General features: G+C 45.5%; 1 pseudogene; it reads left to right on the forward strand.

Moving 5' to 3' along the window:
• The first annotated feature begins 6,376 nt into the window (after positions 1–6,376).
• Positions 6,377–12,510, forward strand: LOC125538567 (annotated as a pseudogene).
• Positions 12,511–20,823: the final 8,313 nt, after the last annotated feature.

Below are 20,823 nucleotides of genomic sequence, written 5' to 3' on the forward strand. Positions count from 1 at the left end.
CGGCGGATGCGGGCAATCTTGGCCCGCCGTGCAGCCCCTTCGGGCACCGGGACACCGCCGGCGCTCAACTTGCACGACCCCGGCACACGCATGTCCGAGGGCGCCGGATTGTCGGCCTCGTAGAGGAGGCGCGCCTTCGGCTCTTGAAGATGGAGGTGGCCGAAGCCGTTCGTCTCCGCGCCGTCGCCTGGGTACCTCTCAGCCATTGCTCGTCAGCGGGAAGAGGGGCGTGTGTTGCTTTGTGTGGCGATGCAGGCGATGTGTGGCAGTTGTGGTGTTCACCGGCTGGGAGATCGGCTTTTATAGCCGCAGCGGGGCGGCGAGAGCCTGCATGCCGGGCGACGCGTGGCGGGAGTGGGCGGGACGCGCGTCGGTGGCTCCTTCACTGCGCCGCCCGTGAGGCATCAATGAAGGCAGACTGGCGCAGCAGCCTTGGCATTGATTCCCGCAGGAACCGGCGTGGGAGCACTCGCCCCGGAGCAGGATTCGCGGCGGGGGGCGGAGGGGGCCGTTGACGCGGCAGGAGGACGCGAAGAGACCGGCACCTCCGACAGACTGCTGGATCTGGCCAGGCCCGGCACCGAGGCCGGCAGGCCCCATCCCTCACTGCCACGCGGGCTTGAGCAAGCGGAGCCGGAGGATCTGGACAAGCGCGAGCGCCCCATGGCTGCAGCAGCGAGGGCACGCCTGGCACGCGCCGGGATCTGGTGGCCGCCGCGGCCGGAGCGGCCAGCGGCGCGGGGAGCGGGTTGGGGGTGGGGAGCCGGTTCCTCAGCTATCCCCTTCAAGTGCCATTGTTGCTGCATTTCTCTCAAAATATTTATTGTATTTATAATAACTGGGTTTCGGAAAGAAGTTTGAGAACTAAACGCAACAGGTTGGTTTGCAATTTTTCTTGTTGCCTTGTACTTCCTTCGTCTCAAAATAAGTGCCTCAGCCAACGATGGATCTAACAGGGGGACTTTGACAAGCTCAAGCCCCCCCTCAAAAATTTTTAAAGACAGTGTAAGAGAAACACTTCAACAGGCGACAGTTTTTGAAGACAGTGTAGTATATGGAGTATCAGAAATAAGAGAAACAATTTGGAGGTGTACCGGCCACACATATAATATATCAATTTTGAGGGCCCGTGCTTTCCGTTCCGGCCACCGGTCCCGCGGAACGGTGATGCTTAGCTAAGGAGATTTTCTTTTTGCAAACAAAGGACAATGAGGCAAGAGGCAATGCTCTTTGGCGTGGCAACAAATTAAAGGTGGCTTACATGCTCCTCGGCTCGTCCCAACATGGCTCTCCGCTATCAGAGCATAATCAGTTGTATAGTAAATAAAGAGGTTCTTATAAAAAAAAGTAAATAAAGGGGTTTAAGGCTACACAAACTTTTCTTCATAAGCTAAAATGTGTTTTTGGCGGGTCCTCGGCTCTCAAATTATTATATTACTCATAAATTAACTTTTCTAAGACAAACTCGTAAGTTCAAATGTGTTTCAAGCCAGGTGGGCCTGGGCTTAGTGCACATTTACGCCGACTGCGGCCGCCACCACTTCGCCTTCCCCCTGTTGTGGTTCCTACTTGACGGTTTACATGGAGACTTGCAAAGTACACGTGTGTGAATCATATGCTATGATTAGATTGTATATATGTGAATCTTGATCATGTGATGGTTCAACAGTCTGCATAGCTGATCCCGCAAAACAAACCAAGTTCTTCCACAATGTGATGTTCCAAAAAATATACGTATGTATATATAAAATTTCAGTAGAGTCGAACTCTATTAATTTCTTTTTTTTTAGAAAAGGAGGATGACCCCCGGCCTCTGCATCTGGGAGATGCATACGGCCACTTTATTGATTATTCTCGAGGACCTTACAATGTATTACAACAATGTGCCTGAATCCACCATCTTGACAACACATGCCGCTACTCCTATCCAAAATGATGAAGGGGTGCTAGCTGGGCCACTACCCAAACCACTCACCTAAGCCTAACATTAAAAGCCGGAAGCTGAAACATATTCGGGAGCCCCAGCTGAGCCTCATACCGGGTCTGGGACACAATCCGGTCAGACACACTCGTGTGTCGTCGCCGCCATCTTCCACAAGTCCGTCTTTAGGTCATATTGAGGCTTCTACCTTGTCTGGCCACTCAGCCATCGACGTCACCATGACGCCAGACAGCAACCTCCTCCTGCGCGAGTCCATCTCCGCGCATCAGACGCCGAGTCTCAACAGCACCACGCCGCCGAGATCCGCCACCTTCAATGGGAAAGATGAAGCACCGCTCCACCAGAGTCGCTGTCCTCTAGTCCCTCGAGCCCGTGTGCACCTCCAAGAATGACGTCCCCATGGGGGAAAACGACACCAGAGAGCCGTCGTCATCCGATCTACTGATCTAGGGTTTCCCCCGGAGATAGCAGAGAGTGGCCTTGAACATCTCCACGACGATGCCTTCAGGAAGGGAACGGCGCAGACAGCGTCGCCATCGCCGGCCTTGGCAATAGCCAAAAGCAGGTTTTCACCCAGATCTGATCGAAGACCTCCATCTCTCGTGCACGGGTCGCCGCCGTCCTTGCCGGGATCTGGATGATCCCGCTTGGCAGATCTCAGCACGGGGAAGCCCCCCCACCGAGACCCGCCGACCGAGCAGGGGAGGCCGAGGCCGCGCCCACAGCTCAGATCCGCGATGGATCCAAGCCCGCGCCGTCGCTCCGGAGTCAGCCCCGCGCACAGCCGCCACCGCCTGCCGAGGCTCGCCGCCGCGTGCCCCGTGCCCCGCCACCGCTCGCCGAGGCCTACCGCCGCAGGACACCGCCGCCTGCGGAAGAAGGGGAGGCGGGAGAGGGAGTCCCCCGCCGCCGCCGTCTACCACGCGGGTTTCACCCAGCGGCGGGGCGAGGAGGGGAGAAGGAGAGGGCGGCAGCGGTGCCTAGGGTTGGAGGCCCCCGAGTCGCCCAGGGCGGGGGCGACGCGAGGGACCTGGGTGTTGCCTTGTTAGCAGAAAGGCCTCACCCTATTAATTTCTCTACTGTAATATTACTTCCTCGAGTGAAACACCGCATCAATTATTCCCCTTCACAAGCATTAATAATACGAATAATTCCACGTTTGAGTTAATAAACAATAATCATATTGAATAAATGTTAAAAGCCACATAAATATCCAACATCTCTGACCGTGCCGGCACCATCGTGCCCGCCCCTGAACCCGTGCTGCGTGACTATGCCATCCTGGGCTCCTCCACCGATGACCGGGTCCGGATGCGCCTTGTCAACCCGGTCACCGGTGAGCAGCGTGCGCTCCCTGCCATCAGCACCATCCCCTGCATCGCCGAGCAGCATCAAGGACGCATTGGATGTTTGCAAGTACCATGTGTGCCGTGCCCAAGAAATGCAGCAAAGCAAGTCGTCTTTGGTTTGGACTCCTTCTGCCGCAAGGTCGTTCACTCCAACTCCCCGCCGTGCCCCGCCGCAATGCTGATCACGGGCACTCTGTACGGCCGTGGCCTTCGCCACCGCATCATAGGCCAACTCTGCATCTGCCTGCCTGTTGATGATCAAGGTAGATGTGAGGGGTAGGGTCTTGAGAGGGTACATTACTGTACCAAGCGAATCGGTGGCATTCGGTTTGCATTGTTAAGAAAGCATTTGATGCCTTTGATTATTGAACAGAATCAAGCTGTTGTTTTTGCCCATTTCGGTTGCTGCTGGAGCAGCATCCTCTGCTTTTTCTTCACCAGCAGAGCATCTGTAAGACATATCGTACCTGTTGTGTATCTTTACTCTGGATTTATTGATTGAGCAAGCCAAGGTAGTGTACCTTATTTAACTCACTAATACTACAGTTTATGCATGCGCTGCTGGAGCTTGGAACCTGAAGCCTGCTTACTGCACATATTTCCATGACAGTTTTTGGGGTTCAGAAGTGAGGAAAAGAATTTGGGTTGCAGGGTTCAGGCTTCAGACTGCTCTTTTGTGTTTGTTTGTTTTACCTTGCGATTGTTTCCGAGTTTCAGAATGAAGGAAATAATAGCTAGTTTAATGTTGCAGTTTTGCAGGGCTCAAATTTTGATGTCTCCGATGATTATTTCAGTCCGCTGCTGCACAACTTAAGTTGAATGTCCAGGTCACAAGTCTGTCAGTGTTGATGATCAAGATTTGTTGTTTGGAAGTGATGGATGCAACTCAAATGATGACGGGACGCTTTCAAAATAGGTGGCATTGGAAGGAATCAAGCTGACATTTTTGCACATTTCTGTCGCTACTGGACTAGCCGGAGTAGCCTCCTCTGCTTCCTCTACCAGCAGAGCACCATCCTTACTGCACTGACGAGGTTTGCAACTAATTTCCTGCTCCGCATCTCGAGCTGCAACGGGTTCACTGTTCAGTTTATGGACGGGGTATATTACTTGTATTGTCGCCAGGATGATGATGAAAATGGCCATTTTAGGACTGTCGGCTCGAGGCTCCTTGCTTGAAATACCCAAGCTGCACATGTTCTTCAGGATAGATAGAACAACCCTAGCTGCATATGTTCTTCAGGATAGAAGGGATTATTTCAGAAGGAAATATGAACTGCTTCTGAGAATGAGAACCTCTACTAGCCCTCCCTACTCCACATTTTTTTGAGGGAAAGCCTTCATGCCAGCTATATTCATTGTGTAGAGCCTGGAGTATGAGAAATAATTGGTTTGCATTGCAGGGTTAACACTTCTTTTTTGGGCTATCGTGCCATGAATTGTTTTTTTCACCGAATGCAATATATTCGCGATCGAGGATGCATTCGATCCATTTGTTTTCGCGACCATGTCCAACTTGGAAAGTTACAATGCAATTTAAGATACGACAAGGAGCAGCTAGCATCAAAATTCTAAGATATGATGATAAGCATACCACCTCGCCAAATCGATGGCGTCCGTTTCATCTCCCTTTTCTTGAGCGAACTATGGTGGGCAGAAGCCGGCCTGACATTTGATTCCCTTGATCATTCAAAGGAATCATACTTGGCAGTTTTGCCCATATCTGTTGCGGCTGGAGTAGGGCAGCATCTTCTGTTTCTTATACTAGCACTAGCAGAACACCACTACTCTTGCTGCACTTATTTCCTTCTCTGCATTTCAAGCTGTGACAGATTAACAGTTCAGTTTATGTAACGGTTCGTTGCTGCCGGCGTGATGAGATGGCCATTTTTAGGACTCCATAATCCTCATTTTTTAACATGTACGACATTATTCCTGGGAGTACTTTGTTTTGTTTTCACGAATGCAGTATACTTGTATTCGTTTCATTCCGTATTTGATTCAATCGTTTTCACGACTGGGTCCAACTTGGGGAAAAAAATACTCCTACAATTTAAGAAAATATATGCAACAAGGAGCATCTAGCATCAAAATTGTAGGATACGATGATGACACAGCACCTCACCTCGCCAAGGAGAAGCCAACAAAGCGACAGTGGTTGGTGGTTCCGCCCACAATTTGTATGTATGTGATGTGAGGGTTGACACTTCCCAGGAGATTGCCAGTGTCAACCTCCTGAGTGTTGCCGCCAAGGAAGGAGAAGCCAACAAAGCGACCACGGTTGCTTGGTTGGTGCTTCCGCCCACAAGCTGTATGTATGTGAAGGCTCGTCCTCACATTCAGACCCATCCAAGATTTCTCTCCTCCTGCTCCTACTGCTGCTGCTGCTGCTGCGCATTTGGAGGAGTCGCTCATCGACGGCAAGCCGCACCGATCCAGGTCAGCTTGAACCTTTACCTTCTTAATTTCTTCTTCTGCGTTCCACTTATATCTTAGCTCTGAAAAAACCAGTTTTCAAACAGGAAAAATCAAGGGAAATTTCAGCAAGCTATGTTAGCTCTGAACCACCAACCTATTTTTAGCTCTGAACAAACCAGTTTTGAAAGTATAAAAATCAAGGGAAATTTCAGTAAGCCGAGGAAGAGAGAAGTAGGGGCGGGCAAGCAGAACGCTCTGTTTTATGAAGGTGTGAGGAGTCAGAACAAGATAATTTGGTATTTACAACATGCAGTGTATATTTCACGTCACGACATCCATATATCGAGTATAACATGCATTCCACGTACATGATTTCTAGTCAAAGCACAAAATGTTTGCAAATAATTGCAAAGACATATTGAAACTAAATGATTTTATTTGCACCGCAAGTGCCAGAGATCATTGATGATGTTTCTCTAACTTGAATTCTTCCTGATGTATCCACTGAGGACTAATGCCATGGGTGGAAATGGATCTGGACAAAATAATTACTACAATAGCCGGCCTGTTGTATATTCTGACTGCAACAATTACTTCCACGATCCTTATTCTGTCCACTGTTTGCTCACAGGACGAAGACAGATTCCATCTCTGCGCTCCTGCAACCATGAGCTTGTCTGCCGCCGGGATCATCAGTGCCATCAATGATTGTGTCAGTTTGTTTTTGTCGGCCAAATCTGCCATTTCATCTCTGCGCTCCCGATGGAGTGGCTCACAAGAGCAAAGTCTCCAGGATCAAGTACTACAATTACAGAGTGATCTACAACGTCTCTGTGACATTCTTCCTGCAATGTATCACCTCATTAATGGAGCAGAGTGGAGAAGCTATGAAGAGTGTGTGGCCAAGCTCCTTCCGAGTCTCAAGGATGCCGTGTCTGAGGCCGAGGACCTTATTGATGAGTTCAGATGGCACGAGATGAAGGTGCAAGTGGAGGGCAATGCAATCCAATCTCCTTTCATTGACTTCCTTGATAAGGTCATTCATGGCAACTTCAACAAGTTGAATGATGTCCAATTGAGGTTGAATTACCTTTCGAGTGAGATGAAGGGTATGGGGCTTCGTGAAGTTACACATCGCTTTGCCAAATCAGTCAGGCCAGTGACCACCTCTTTCGTGTCAAAGGAAACAAATATATTTGGTCGTGAGAAGGAGGTGAAACAGGTATTGGGATTTCTTAAGGTACCTACACATCCAAAACGCAAGAGAGCAACTAGTTCAATCAACGCATCAACAAGCACATCATCAAGCAATCATGTTAATGGTGAACCAAAAATATCGAGTCTTCCTGTTTTGGTGGTAGCTGGAATTGGTGGTGTTGGAAAGACTACTTTGGCCCAACATATTTGCAACCATCAACGAGTGAAGTCTCACTTCGAGCTAATAATTTGGATTTGTGTCTCAGATGACTTCGATGAGGAGAGATTAACTAAAGAAGCCATAGAATCATGTACCGGAAAGGAGGCAAAGATTGATAATTTGGATTCTCTTCAGCGTGCTATTTCTAACCATGTGAAAAATAAAAGATTATTGATTGTCCTTGATGATGTGTGGGATGATGCCTTGAAGGATAATGGGCGGTGTTGGGAGATGTTTTGTGCACCTTTTGCAAGTGCCCAAGAAGGAAGTGCGATGTTAATCACCACTAGATGTCCAAATATTACCAAGGCGGTGCACACAATGGAGCCTGTTATAGTTGAAGGTCTAAAGGATGATGTGTTTTGGAATTTCTTCAAGTTATGTGCGTTTGGATCTGAGGGTTCTAGCAATGATTCTGAGTTAGAGTGTATTGGAAGAAGAATACTTCCTAAATTGAAGGGTTCTCCTTTGGCAGCCAAAACTCTGGGGCGCATGTTGAGCATGGACCTTCAAGCATCGCATTGGAGTTCTATACTTGAGAGTGAACTGTGGGAGTTGAAACAAAAGGAAACCGAGATTTTACCTGCCCTTCGGTTGAGCTACATGTATTTACCATTCTATCTGAAACAATGCTTTGCATTCTGCGCCGTGTATCCCAAAGATTACAAATTTGAGAAGGCATGCTTAGCTGAAATTTGGGTAGCAGAAGGCTTTGTGGAGCCTCAAGGTGGTGTTCCCATTCAAGATATTTGCTATCAGTATTTTGAAGAACTTGTGGCGCGGTCCTTCTTTCAAAAGGTTTATGGTCGATATGTAATCCATGACTTGCTGCATGACATGGCACAAAAAGTTTCAGAGCATGACTGCTTCATCTTACGAAATAAGAGTGACTTTGATAAAGTTCCCCAGAATATTCGCCATCTATACATACTCCCTAGCAGTGAATTTGATGATTCCAACTTGTTGAGACTATGCAAGTACACGAAGCTGCGCACCCTAATTTGCAAGATTAATTTGGGGAAAAGAACATGCTTTGTAATGGACCACTGGTGTACTAAACTTACACGTATGCGTGTGATATCTTGTGCCTTCACAAATGAATTACCAGATAGTATCGGTAATTGGAAGCATCTTCGGTTCCTTGAAATCTCCAGACCTTGTACTTTGAAGAGGATTCCTTCAACTTTCTGTTGGCTATATAATATGCAGGTTTTATATGCCAAGAAATGCAAGCTACGGAGCTTACCCGCTGGGTTTGATAAGTTGACCAGTTTAAAGAAATTTGAAGTAAACGAACTAACAATTGATTCAGCCAACAATAATATAGAAGTACTTGAAGGTCTGCCACCTCCTATCAGCCTCAGGCGTCTCTATGTCAAGTATTATGTCAGTGTCTCGCTCCCAAGCTGGTTTCAACCACAAAACTTGCCAAGCTTAACATCTCTTGATTTTAAAGGTTGTGTTGGACTGAAGTGCATAAACCCAAATGAGATTCCTGCAATTGGTACTTTCTTGTCCTTGACAAACCTATGTATTGATGGGTGCAAAAATTTATCAAGCCTAGAAGATTTTCTGCAACCAAGTTATGTACCGGCCATCAAGGAGATCCGAATTCAAGATTGCAAGATGTTAGCATCTGTACCAACTGAGAGTTTTGGGGGGTTTCATTTCCTTGAAAAACTGTGCATAGTTGATTGTCCGAACATCTGCCAACAAAGATTGGTTTCGCCATCCCTCATGGAGCTCCATTTGTGTCGTTCTAGTCTCTTTTGCGATATTGACTGTTGCTCCCTCACCTCCTTTCATTGTCAATGCGAGTTTGCCATGTCCATACAACTAGAAACGTGGAGTCTTCCAGCTTTAAAGACGTTGTTCATTTGGTGCAAATCTCTTACATCCATTGGAGGGTCCCCTAATCTTTCCATTTCTACAGGCACTAACTGCATTAGAGCATTCCCGTCCCTTACTATCCTACAAGTTCAGTCCTGTGATAAATTGTCAACCCTTGATGGCATCCTAACACAAGAATACCTACCAGCTATTGAGAAAATTGGCGTCGAACTTTGTCCTGAGTTACTGTCCCTGCCAGTCGAAAGGTTTGTGAGTTTTCCTTGTCTGAAACTTCTCGTGATTAATAATTGCCCAAGTCTCAACTGGCAAAGGGGGCTGGTGTTGCCATCATATCTCCAACGTCTAAGCTTAAGTAACTGCGGGGATATCTCTCCATATGTTCCCAGCTGCCTACTGAACCTCACATCCCTCGTCTCGCTGAGCATTTGTGGGTGCAAGGGTATAACATCCATTCCAGGTGACATTTGGAGCAGTAATCTTGCATCACTTGAGGAATTGAAGATTACGTGTTGTCCAGACCTAGTTTCAATTGGTGGAGCAGAGGCAGTTGCAAACATAAAAAAGGTTCAGATATTCATATGTCCAAAGTTAAAGAAAGCGGATCAGATATCTAGATGACCGCCCAAGGTACCAGTGCTTACACTTATTTCCCGTCCAGCTTTTACTTATATTTTGTTTGAAATTCCCTATATACTGGAAATAACTGATGCATTAGGCAGTAGCAATCCAACTTAAACCATTATCTGTAAAGTACGCTGGATTTACTTACTGATTTTTTCGACAACGAGGTTAAAACCCCCGGCCTCTACATCATCAATGCGCATAACCATCTTGTTTCTGCTTGTTACTTCCAATGCTTAGTCTGTATGGAATCATGATCTGTTAATATTTCTGGAAAGAAAAGTCCGTATGCAATCATGATCTGTCAATATTTCCTGAAAGAAATGTTTGATGTTTGCAAATTGCTTGCATGTACATGTATTTTTATCACTAAATTGTTAGGTCCAATGTTTAGTTCGTATAGAATATTTGATCTGTTAATATTTCCCTGGAGGAAAACCGTGTGTTGTTGTGTCGTGAAACTCTCCCTTTTGTTATTTGCCACATAGGCTTTACTGACCTTGTTTTCTTCTTCAATGGCAGGCGAGCAGGAAGACATAGCTGCATTATTTGGAAAATTGGAAAACCTGAGGACAACGAGACTTTATGCCTCCGGTCTCCCCCTAGGAGCCTCTCCCTTTTAGCAGTTTTATTATCCAATCAATAATTGCATCTGCAATCCCATAACTATCAGTTCCCAGTTTGCACACTCGTAATCTTGTTGTAACTTGTGAAAACGACAGAATCACTGCATCTGCGACTATCAGTTCCCAGTTTGCATCTCTTGGACATGTTGTATCTGTGTTTTGGTCATCTCTTGGACATGTTCTATTTGTTGTAACTTATGTGTTTTGGTGCATCTTATCTCTAGAATCACTGTATCTTCGACTTCTTGTGTGGTTTCTGTTCTTAGCTCGGTGCTTTCTGTCTTTCTTTCTTCTTTTGTATTACCTTTTTCTCAGGCCTGTGTGACGAGTGACGACCTGCGTGGCCATATCGAAGGTTTCTCCTGCTAGAAAATGAGTTGCACACTACTGGAATCGACATATATGCTGAGTGCCATGGACACTTGGCAAAGGGCCAAAACCCGCCGGCAAAGCCTTTGCCAAGTGCTGCACTCGGCAACAGCCACCTGGCTTACACCCCTCAGGCAAACAGAAAGGATACGGGCACTTGGCAAAGTGTTTGCCGAGAGCCAAACAGTAGCACTCGGCAAAATAAGGTAGCTAACGGACAACAGACGGGACGGCGGTTGCCACTTTGTTGGGAGTCCAGAGAGGGATTTTTTTTTGTAATCTTAGCTAGTCTGAATAACAAGCAGGCAGGCAGTTGGTTCCGGGTTTCAAAAGAAATATTTACTAGTTTGATGTAGCAGATTTGTATGAGCAAGATTTCGCCTTGGATGATTTTTCAGACTGCAAAAAATTCAAACTAAACTCCTTAGTAAGTGTATGGACAATGAACACTTTTTGCATGTTAAAGATCTGGAATGTGTTTTACCATGCATGGATGGGCACTGCGTCCGCATCTTCATCTTGATTGTTAAGCCCATTTGAAGTTTATTAAGCCATCTTGCATGTTAAGGATAGGACAAGGAGAGTGTTGTATTTTGGAGTTTATTAAGCCATCTATAGAAAACGAATAACACGATTCAGATTAAGGAGTGTTTAGTAGTTGTGTGCTCATGCAGGTACATGGTTTAGGTGTACGTGAATCTTTAAGCTGTTCCTTTCTATGAGAATTTCTAAGACTGTTTGCCGTTTACCCAAAGGTTTTGAAGCTTTGGGAGCCTGCGACTGGCTCGACGGGTGGCATCAGCAAGCGCCGGCCGGCCTCGGCACTGCTGTGGGTGGTTATATGGTGCGCAGAGCACACCATTGGGTTTCGATATCAGGGTACGGTGGCGAGCTAAATCCTCAGTCCAGCTTGGCTTTTTTTTGGTTCACGTTTTGTTACTGTTTTCCATTTGGGATTTCGCGGTGAGCAAACCTACCATTTGCAGTAGTTTGTTTGAGAAATTCATGTCCTGACATCAAATTTTGGTCGTAAGGTAAATCCTGCCAACAAGTCGATGCTATGGGTTTACTAGTTCTCTTAATATTTCTATGCAAATTATTGCCCCCTTCATTTTATTTGCTAGCAAGGAACTCAAAGACAGATGTGCATTTGCTCACGCGCATTCTACTCCTTAGATTGTTTGGGGCTTTGGGCAATACAGAATGAAAGAATTTGTTACTTTTGTATAGGTTTGGATAGAATGGCATAGTATCAACAACTAATTAATCTTCTCTAAAAAAACAACTAATTAATCTTTTGTACTCCCTCTGTTCCTAAATATTTGTCTTTGTAGACATCTTAAATGGACTATCACATACGGATGTATGTAGACATATTTTATAGTGTAGATTCACTCATTTTGCTCCGTGCATGGTCACTTGTTGAAATATCTAGAACGACAAATATTTAGGAATGGAGGGAGTAGTTGAAATCCTGCTCACATCTCTCGACTTATTATCTTGTCTGCTATCATGCACCATTATTTGATGAATGAAAATATGACAGTAAAATTTCGACAACACTAACTTTCCACAAATCTACAGTTTCTGTATATCAAGGTTCTCTTTCCATGATTCATTCCTTGTTCAAGTGCTGACACCACAAAATGTAAGGTTTTCTACTTACATTTTGGCATGCATGTTCAACAAAAATAACAGGAACAGAGTAGTCACGAGGAGCTGCAATGATATGTGTACATGTAACAGTTATTCAAGCTCTGGAACTTTTTCATAAATCATTGCTGAAGCTGTATGGTCATCCAGATGAGGATGTTGCAAAGGCTAACTGGAAATACATCTATGCAGAAACTTTACGGTCATCCAGATGTGCATTTTGCAACCTCTAATTGGAACTACAAATGTCTGCAGATAGGCTAGAGCAGTGTCCATCTCAAGATTGATGGGAGAGTGTTACACTACAGAAAGATAGTCTTGTCACTACAGATAGATAGTCTTGTCTGTAGATATTGAATATTTAGAGGCTACTTTCTCAAATAGCTTACTGAATTTATTGTCTGTATGATTGTGTATGACAAACTCAGATCGTGTTTGTTCATTGTAAACCGACCTAGTTATGTAATGAAATTCAAGTGCTTTTTGAGTAGTTCTCACGTAGCCCAGTGTATCAATGCAATACTTCTTATGTCTTCACAACAACTCACAAGAATATTTTTTATGTGTGGTCTACAGCTAATGAGTTGAACACAAAGAATCTTTTTGTGTGTGGTCAGCTAATGTGTTGAGCACAAGACGTGATGATCCGGTAGACAGTGCTACAAAACGCTGGAGGAGAATCAAAAGGAGGACTCCCAAACCAATAACTCAACATTATTTTCTTAGATACACTCAACAAGACACTTTTTTTTTGCGAGAACACTCAACAAGACACTTATTGATAAGCCTATCATCATTTGGTGAAAGCACACACAAATTAGAAGAATGAACTTCCAGTGGTACTTCTACAAGGAAATTTGACAACTGCTCACATGGAGTGATTTTATCGACATAATAATTCAAATGGTAAATGCATTGCACCCCCAATAAAATATTCACTATATCATGAAAAATATGGCAGTGAAATCTTGGCCTTGTTAAAAATTTCATTTGCATCCAGATATTTTGTTAGATGAATAACCAAAAATCGGCTGAATGACATGTTCCATATATGGCATACAAATTCAGAGTTATTCTATCTTCTTCTAGCATTGGCAGATTCAGTCAAGTTTCTGAATTTGCGCAAGCATCGACAGGTCGAGTGACTGCATATGATTGTTTTTGTTGCCTTGTTCTAGTCGGTGACACGAGCATCTCGGTATTGCAGCACCACCACTCCACACGTGCTTCCTCACAACACATTCTTGGTGGCGCTGCATCTGTAGAAACCCCTACACTATTAGTTCATACTGAATTAGTTGGTTCAACTAACATCTACAATGCAAGGATGCAGATCTTGCTGTAAGCAAGATAACATGTACGAAAGCCCATAGCAAAAGCTGATGGGTAAAACATCTAAAGCTACATGAGAATATAAGAAAATTTTGGTCTCTTTTCTCCAATAAATTTGGAATTTACAAAACTGTAATTGTCACAAAGAAGATTGATGAGATATTAACAAACAATAGTTCTTAATATGCAAAACTGGAAAAAGGTCATTACTTCTCTGTGTCAATAGTTTCTCAAAGAGAACATCTGAAGTCAACATTTTGAGAACACGTTGAACAAGAATATCTTCTCATGGCCAGTTGAACAATATGCCCAATAAAATCTGAGTCAACATAACAGAGGAGATAAAGCGACATCCAAGATCTAAAGCATTTAATTCCAAAACAAAATCGGGTATACTGGCAATTATGTGTAGTTTTTTCTTGATGACTAAATAATTTAGATATAAGCAACCATGTTTTAAACTATAATGCAGAGTTATTGACACAACCATTTCCCCTTTTTCTGTAAATCTATAAATGAACTTGTGATATATGATGCACCAGCATAACACAATAGCAGAAATCAAAATAAGGTTTCCCGTGTTTGTTATTGCCAGAAAGAAGAATGCTAAGAATTGGATAGTACAATGGCAAAAATACTGCTGTACAGTGGTAGAGAGTAGCGCATAGACCGTTAAGCTTCCCAATCAAATCAACTGAGTAGATGTGAGAGAGTTTAAGTCAAAACTATCAAATATATAAAATAACAATGATTAAGCTTCTTCTTAAATCCAAAGTATACCTAAAAAGATTAAATATATTGGCCTCTTTATTCTACAAATAAGTTAGTCAGTAGCCTCCATATGCGATTGTGTAGTGCTGATGGAGTCCTGCAACCGAATTAATTGGATATTCGGAAAACATCATGTTTGTAACACATTACCTCAACTTCTTCATGTCAAATAGACAACAACTTTTTCACACTTGTCCACTACATAACACACGCAGGAAATACAGAGAAATCAAAGTTTTAGGGGAGAACTTTCCTACATGGCAGGTATATATCAAGATTGAGAGAGAGAGAGAGAGAGAGAGAGAGAGAGAGAGAGAGAGAGAGAGAGAGAGAGAGAGAGAGAGAGAGAGAGAGAGAGCAGACCTTTCCTCGGTGGCATATAGCAAAGCGTTAGTGGAGAACTTTCCTATGTCAATAAATTTCTCTCTTCACTTGAAAAAATTTGATCTAGTTTTTGAAAAAACCAAGCGAACTCAAAATCTGATTAGGATGCAGAACTGAAATAGAACAAGGTGACTGTACAAACTGAGAATCAAATTAGCCTTCACACATGTTATGGAAATTTCTATGCAGCACTAAAAACAAAAGTAATTGACTGTTAAACTCTGCTCCCACAACAAAATGAGCTACTGATACTTTTGCTGCCGATTTCAGAAAGATAATGCATCGACTTGTTCTAACATTGTAAGACCTTAGCATAAGAATTTTTATTTATCATAACATGGTCATTTCGTTCTGCTGGCATTACAACAGGCAAAGTGATTCACTGTCCCATCACAACTTACCACCCCCATTTAGATGCCAAACTCATAACACACGAATTCTGACTGACTCTTGTCAAAACAAAATAACTTCAGTGTTGAAAAATAGATAGGGATGTCACAAGGGGGGGATGTGCCCTGGTGACCATATTCAAGAGAGAAAGGGGCGGAGCTGGAGCTCATGGGCACATGAAGTAGGAGCCATTGACCAAACTTGAAGAGGAGGTCGATCATACCTAGACCATGACGATTCAACGGCAGCCGGTGAATTTTGGATCCAGATCCAATCATCGAGGTAAGGATGGGAGAGGAGAGACATGAAAATGGCTCGAGCGTCGCCGGAGTGCGTGGATGCGCCGAGCGCCGCCCTGGCGCTGAGATTGCGGTCCAACTTGGCGCTGCCACTTCAGTTCAGCTGGACGCCGCCGGCTAGACGACATCTTCTCTTCTGCAAAGCCACTGGAGCCGGTTCTGGGCCACAGGATAGAGCGAACCACTCCGCTAGTCTATGGGGAACCGTCATGGCTGCACGATGGACAAATCAGGGGTAGAGCTGGTGGATTGCAGGAGAAACGCGTGAAAAATGGCGGAGCCCTCCCACGATCCATGGAGTTGGTTTTCTCCTGATTCGGGAGTAGAGACAAGAGGTAAATTTACCTCGCGGTGTTCTTTTCACGTGGGGTCCCCATGCTGTAACTTTACGATTCATGCCTGAGGTAAGTTTACGTTCGCGCTTTACTCTACTGTAGCTGTGGCGTCTGGTTCGAGGGGCGGCTAGGGTGAGGAATAACAATTCTTCACCATGATGACGAATAGCACGACCCTATATATAAACTCTTTTATCGCGGATCCACCGATCCATAGCGATGGAGCGAAAGAAGGCCGCCGCCGCTGCCGCCAGCCTCCCGTGGAGATGTAGCCAAATCCAGGGCTCGCTCTCGACGCTTGCCTTCGCCGCCGTCTTCGTGGCTCGCGCGATGGCGTTCATGGCGGAGGCGCGTGTCTGTCCAGACAGGCGCGGGCCCGGAAACCGCCATCTCTAGCTCCCTGCGCACGCCACGACTTGCGCGCGGGCCCAACATGGCATTCTCGGCTCCTCCTGCTTGCGGGTTGGTCGTCACCGCCGACGATGCGGGCCCGGCTGTGGCTCGTCAACCCGGTCACCGGATCGGGCCCGGCTGTGGCTCGTCAACCCGGTCACCGGCCATCGACACCATACCCGGCCTCTACGCCCACCGCAGGCGGCAGGAATTCACGCTCCACGTGATGAGGTTTTTAAGGGGGCCGCCGCCGTACCCATACCGCACCATGGCGATGAGAGCCGAGGAGATGCGGCACTCCCTCTACCGCAAGGTCGTTCTCTCCGACACCACCGACGTCGCCATGCTCATCACCGGGACGCACTACGGCGTCGTGGCCTTCGCGATGCCAGGAGACGACGCGTGGAGGATGCCGCCCCCACCCCCGCGTGACGGCATCAAGCCCGTCACCACATCCGAGGGCGGCTCCAGCTCGTGGAGGCTGCACTCGCGCAATGGCGTCGAGGACGCGGTCCACCATGACGGCAGGTTCTACTCGATTACATACTCCGGCCAACTGGAGGCATGGGAGGAGTGTGACGCCTACACCCGCGACGTGTACACAAGCATGGTGATCGCGGCGAGGCTGCCGCTGCCGGCCGACTCGGACCACCGCAAGTACCTTGTGGCGGCGCCGGGCGGGCGGCTGATGGTCGTGCTCAGGGAGTTCAACGGTCGGCAAACGCGCTCCTTCAACGTGCAGGTCCTCGACACCGACAGGGAGGGGTGGAAGGAGACGCGCGACATCGGCGACACCGCGCTGTTCGTCGGGGTGAACGGTTCGCTGTGTGTGCCGACGAGGGAGCACCCGGAGCTCAAGGCTGGCTGCGTCTACTACTACAACAAGGATGATCCGGGGGCGTGCAACAGCAACTACAACTACAATGGCGTCTGGGTGTTCAGCCTCAAGAATGGCATAGAGGAGAAGGTCGAGGGGCCTTGGGCTGTACCGGAGCTGGCCACCGCCGGCATGGTTCATGCCTTCCATCCCATGATAATAGATATATATGGTGACTGATTTCATTGATAGCTTGTGTGCGTGGTAAGTAATTTATATTACTCCTAATGTGCATTACAACAATATAAGTAGAAAATTCAAAAAAAACAATATAAGTAGTTGCAGTAACAGGCTTGTGAATTAAGGAAACAGTTCGGTTTGATTTTCAGTAAAAAGGCTTCAGAACTCAGTAAACAGATTGATTTTCAGCTTCTTCTTTTCGGTTTCAGATTGCGGCACAGCAAACAAAGGTGGCCATGCCTGTCGATGATCAAGGTTAGTTTGAACAATGAACTGGCAGATTTGAGGGGTAGGGTTTTGATGCCTTTGATCATTGAATGGAGTTAGCAGCAGAGCAGACTTTTCTCAAGATATACACACATAAAGTTCGATGTAGAGGCTTAGATGTATACATTTGAACCTGCTGCATGGAGTTAATTTTCAGGTCCGATGGTTGCAGAGGCATTTGAGTTTAATAATTACGTACAATGCATTCATTCAAGAGCACTAGTATGTTGTTAGCTGTATATAGTTTGAGCAATGAACCGGCATTTGAGCAGCAGACTGAATTCCTCGCCTGCTCCAAAAAACACTACTTATTTGTTTTTCACCTGCATTTTTTCTCTCGAGATATTTATGTGTGTTTATATAATAGTTGGGTTTCGGGGAACACAAGCGGTTGGTTTGCAACTTTCTTGTTGACTTGTAAGTATCTATCGACATCAAACTGCAACGGAGCTGGCTTCAGACTTGAGGCTGCTTGCTACATGTTCTTCAGGATGCTGCGGTGTGCCAATGCAGCTGACGTTGGTGCTGGACTGCTGGTGCAGAGCAAGCAGGGTTCAGACTACTCTTCTGTGTTGGTTTTGCATCAGTTTGAAGAAACAATCAGCCTCTCTCTCTCTCTCTCTCTCTCTCTCTCTCTCTCTCTCTAAGACATGGTGACTGCCTATGTCTGCATATTTTTGTATCATTTTGCAGGCGAGCATAATTGTTAGAAAAAGAGAGTCGGAGTCCAAAATAATTGTGTCAATAGTAACATAACTTTTTGGTTATATACCCAAAAGTCGACAGGTTTTCAGAGGAATCTGCTGGATGGGCGGCCCGTCAATGAGATGCAGTGCAAGATCACCAAGAGACGAAGGAAATGGTCATCTTCAACTCCCTTGCCTCGCTTCTTCTATGGTCATGATCGGATCCGATAATCCCGTCCGGTATATAAATATATACACTGGGAAAGAAGCAACCTTTCTTTCATTCTTTTGCTATGCTTTGTCTGGTCATTCTCATTCCTTGACAAGAGGGAAACTCCAGACTAGACCATCTTCTTCAGTCCAGATGTACATTAGCAACCAAATCAGTCCATTTCACCTTGTTAAGTAAGCATTTGATCCCCTTGATTATAAGGAATCAACTGACGACATTTGCCAATTTCTATCGCTACTAAGGTAACGGCGACGGTTTATGTTTTTCACTTTGCAATAAGAGCGGTGCTCTGCTGGCGGAAAAATAAACAGACATTCTTACTCGATTAGCGATACAAATCGTAATAATTAAGCTGCGACAAAGCTGGCTTTCTGTGATTAGAGCATCTCTACTGCATCCCTTATAATTTAGCCTCTTAGATGACCACTTATACCTTCACTCCATACATGTACGAAGTTATTAAACAAACACGGTTTCTAGTTGAACTCCTAAAACTTGATTTCCTGGAAAAAATTCTTCGTCAATTCTTCTAAGTTTTTGTTTACATACTACATTCCACCTACATATTTGCACACATATTACATTATTACATCTAAACTTGATTATAATAGTTCACACAATTCAAGAATATTAAAAATTTGAACTTTATAAATCATTGTTTTTGATTCAAACACACGAAAGGATCCAAATAAAGTAAAGAGCATAAAAGAAGCACGACAATCAAGTGTTATGGAGTGGCCACTGACGCTTACCAATATCATCATGGAGCTAGATATGAACTTCTTGGTTCTTGATGCTTCGAAGCGCTGCGAAGAATCTATGTATCATGTTTGCATTGTGTTAACAGGATTCCCATTGAAGATGTACCGAAGGTTCTCTAGCATCCCTCTCTCTTCTTCACTGCTCATGTTACACAAGACGATGCAGCATTTCATTATTTGCCATAGGACCTCTGGGTTTTAATACTCGGCAGTGCCATGAATAATGCCAAAGTGCTTCTGAAGCACACCGAAAGCTCTCTCAACATCATTCCTTGCCGACTATTGACACATTGCAAAGTGGGGTCTCTTGTTGCCTTGAGGATGTGGGATTGTCAGTCACAAATTTGGCCTGTGGAGGATAGATGTCATATGCAAGGTAGTAACCCATCATGTACTGATGACCATTGACAACATAGTTGCAAGAAGGAGTATTTCTGACAACAAGCCTTCCGAACAATGGTGATCTTGACAACACATTCAATTCATTATGAGAGCCAGGCAATTCAAAGTATGAATTCCAAATCCATAGATCCTCCGATGCAACAACCTCAAGAACGATTGTTGGGTCTTTGGAGTGCCCTTTGTACTGAACTTTTCATCCCACGTGACAATTCTTCCAGTTCCAAGTGCATGCAATCAATTGAGCCAAACATCCCAGGACATCCTGGTTCTTCACTCAAATCTAAGAGTCTCCCGGTGTCTTGAGGCCGATCCAGTATCATTCGCCATAGGCCGAGGGGGGGGGGGTCTCAGGGGCCTAGTCGGGGGGGGGGGTTCCAGCATGTAGGGCACCCCCGGTGTAGTGCACCGTCCTTTGCCATCAGCATGATGGGTTAGTATATACCACCTCATCAAAATGTACAGGCCGACAACAGTTTTTCAAGCCCTAGCAATCATAAAATGTACATCATCATCGTCATCGTCGCCAATCATCATGTGTGTCGTCACCACCACCGGAAGCAGCACTAGTAGTAGTGCTTGCCTAGTCAGGTCATGAGCCAGATCACCCTATGGGCGCCCCCCATGGCAACGATCCCAACACCCTGTGTCGAATCGTCTAGCAGGTGGCTAAGAGCAACCATCAGAGGCGCCAGACTGAAGCCACCTTGATCGATGCCGACGGTGTATAGCTCGGGGTGGACGGCGAGAAACTTGCTCTCCCTAATGCGGTTGCCACCTCCTTGACGAGGCCAGTCATGCCGCTGAAGGCGCTCAGTTCCTCTTCCATCAAGTCGCCTATCTTCCTCATCATATGAAGCACAAGAACATGATCACCACCTTTATCAGGACTACTTTGTCCAAACATATTTGCATCCATTTCGACAACTAACGGTGTCAAATGACACTTGAAAAGACATTTTTACCCCTGATGCAAGTTGAGACCAAAATTATTCACATGACCAGAGAAGCAATAATATTTTTAATGGTTACATGTACAATCAAGTCAAGATTTGGCTCAGGCTAGAGATGGGCGGTTCGACCTCTTTTTTTTGGTATGGCATAGTCGTACGGACATGGGCAATTTTGTCCACGTGAAAAAATAGACAAGAATTTAACGTCCAGAGTAACAGAAGTGGCGAAAGTGTCACAAAGCACAATAGACATAAATTTTAGACTTAGGGTTGTTGTTTTCGAAACCTTTGACGTGGTTCTTTGATGTGCTTTGTATG

This window comes from Triticum urartu, chromosome 2 (genome assembly GCF_003073215.2).
Source record: "Triticum urartu cultivar G1812 chromosome 2, Tu2.1, whole genome shotgun sequence".
NCBI lineage: Eukaryota > Viridiplantae > Streptophyta > Magnoliopsida > Poales > Poaceae > Triticum > Triticum urartu.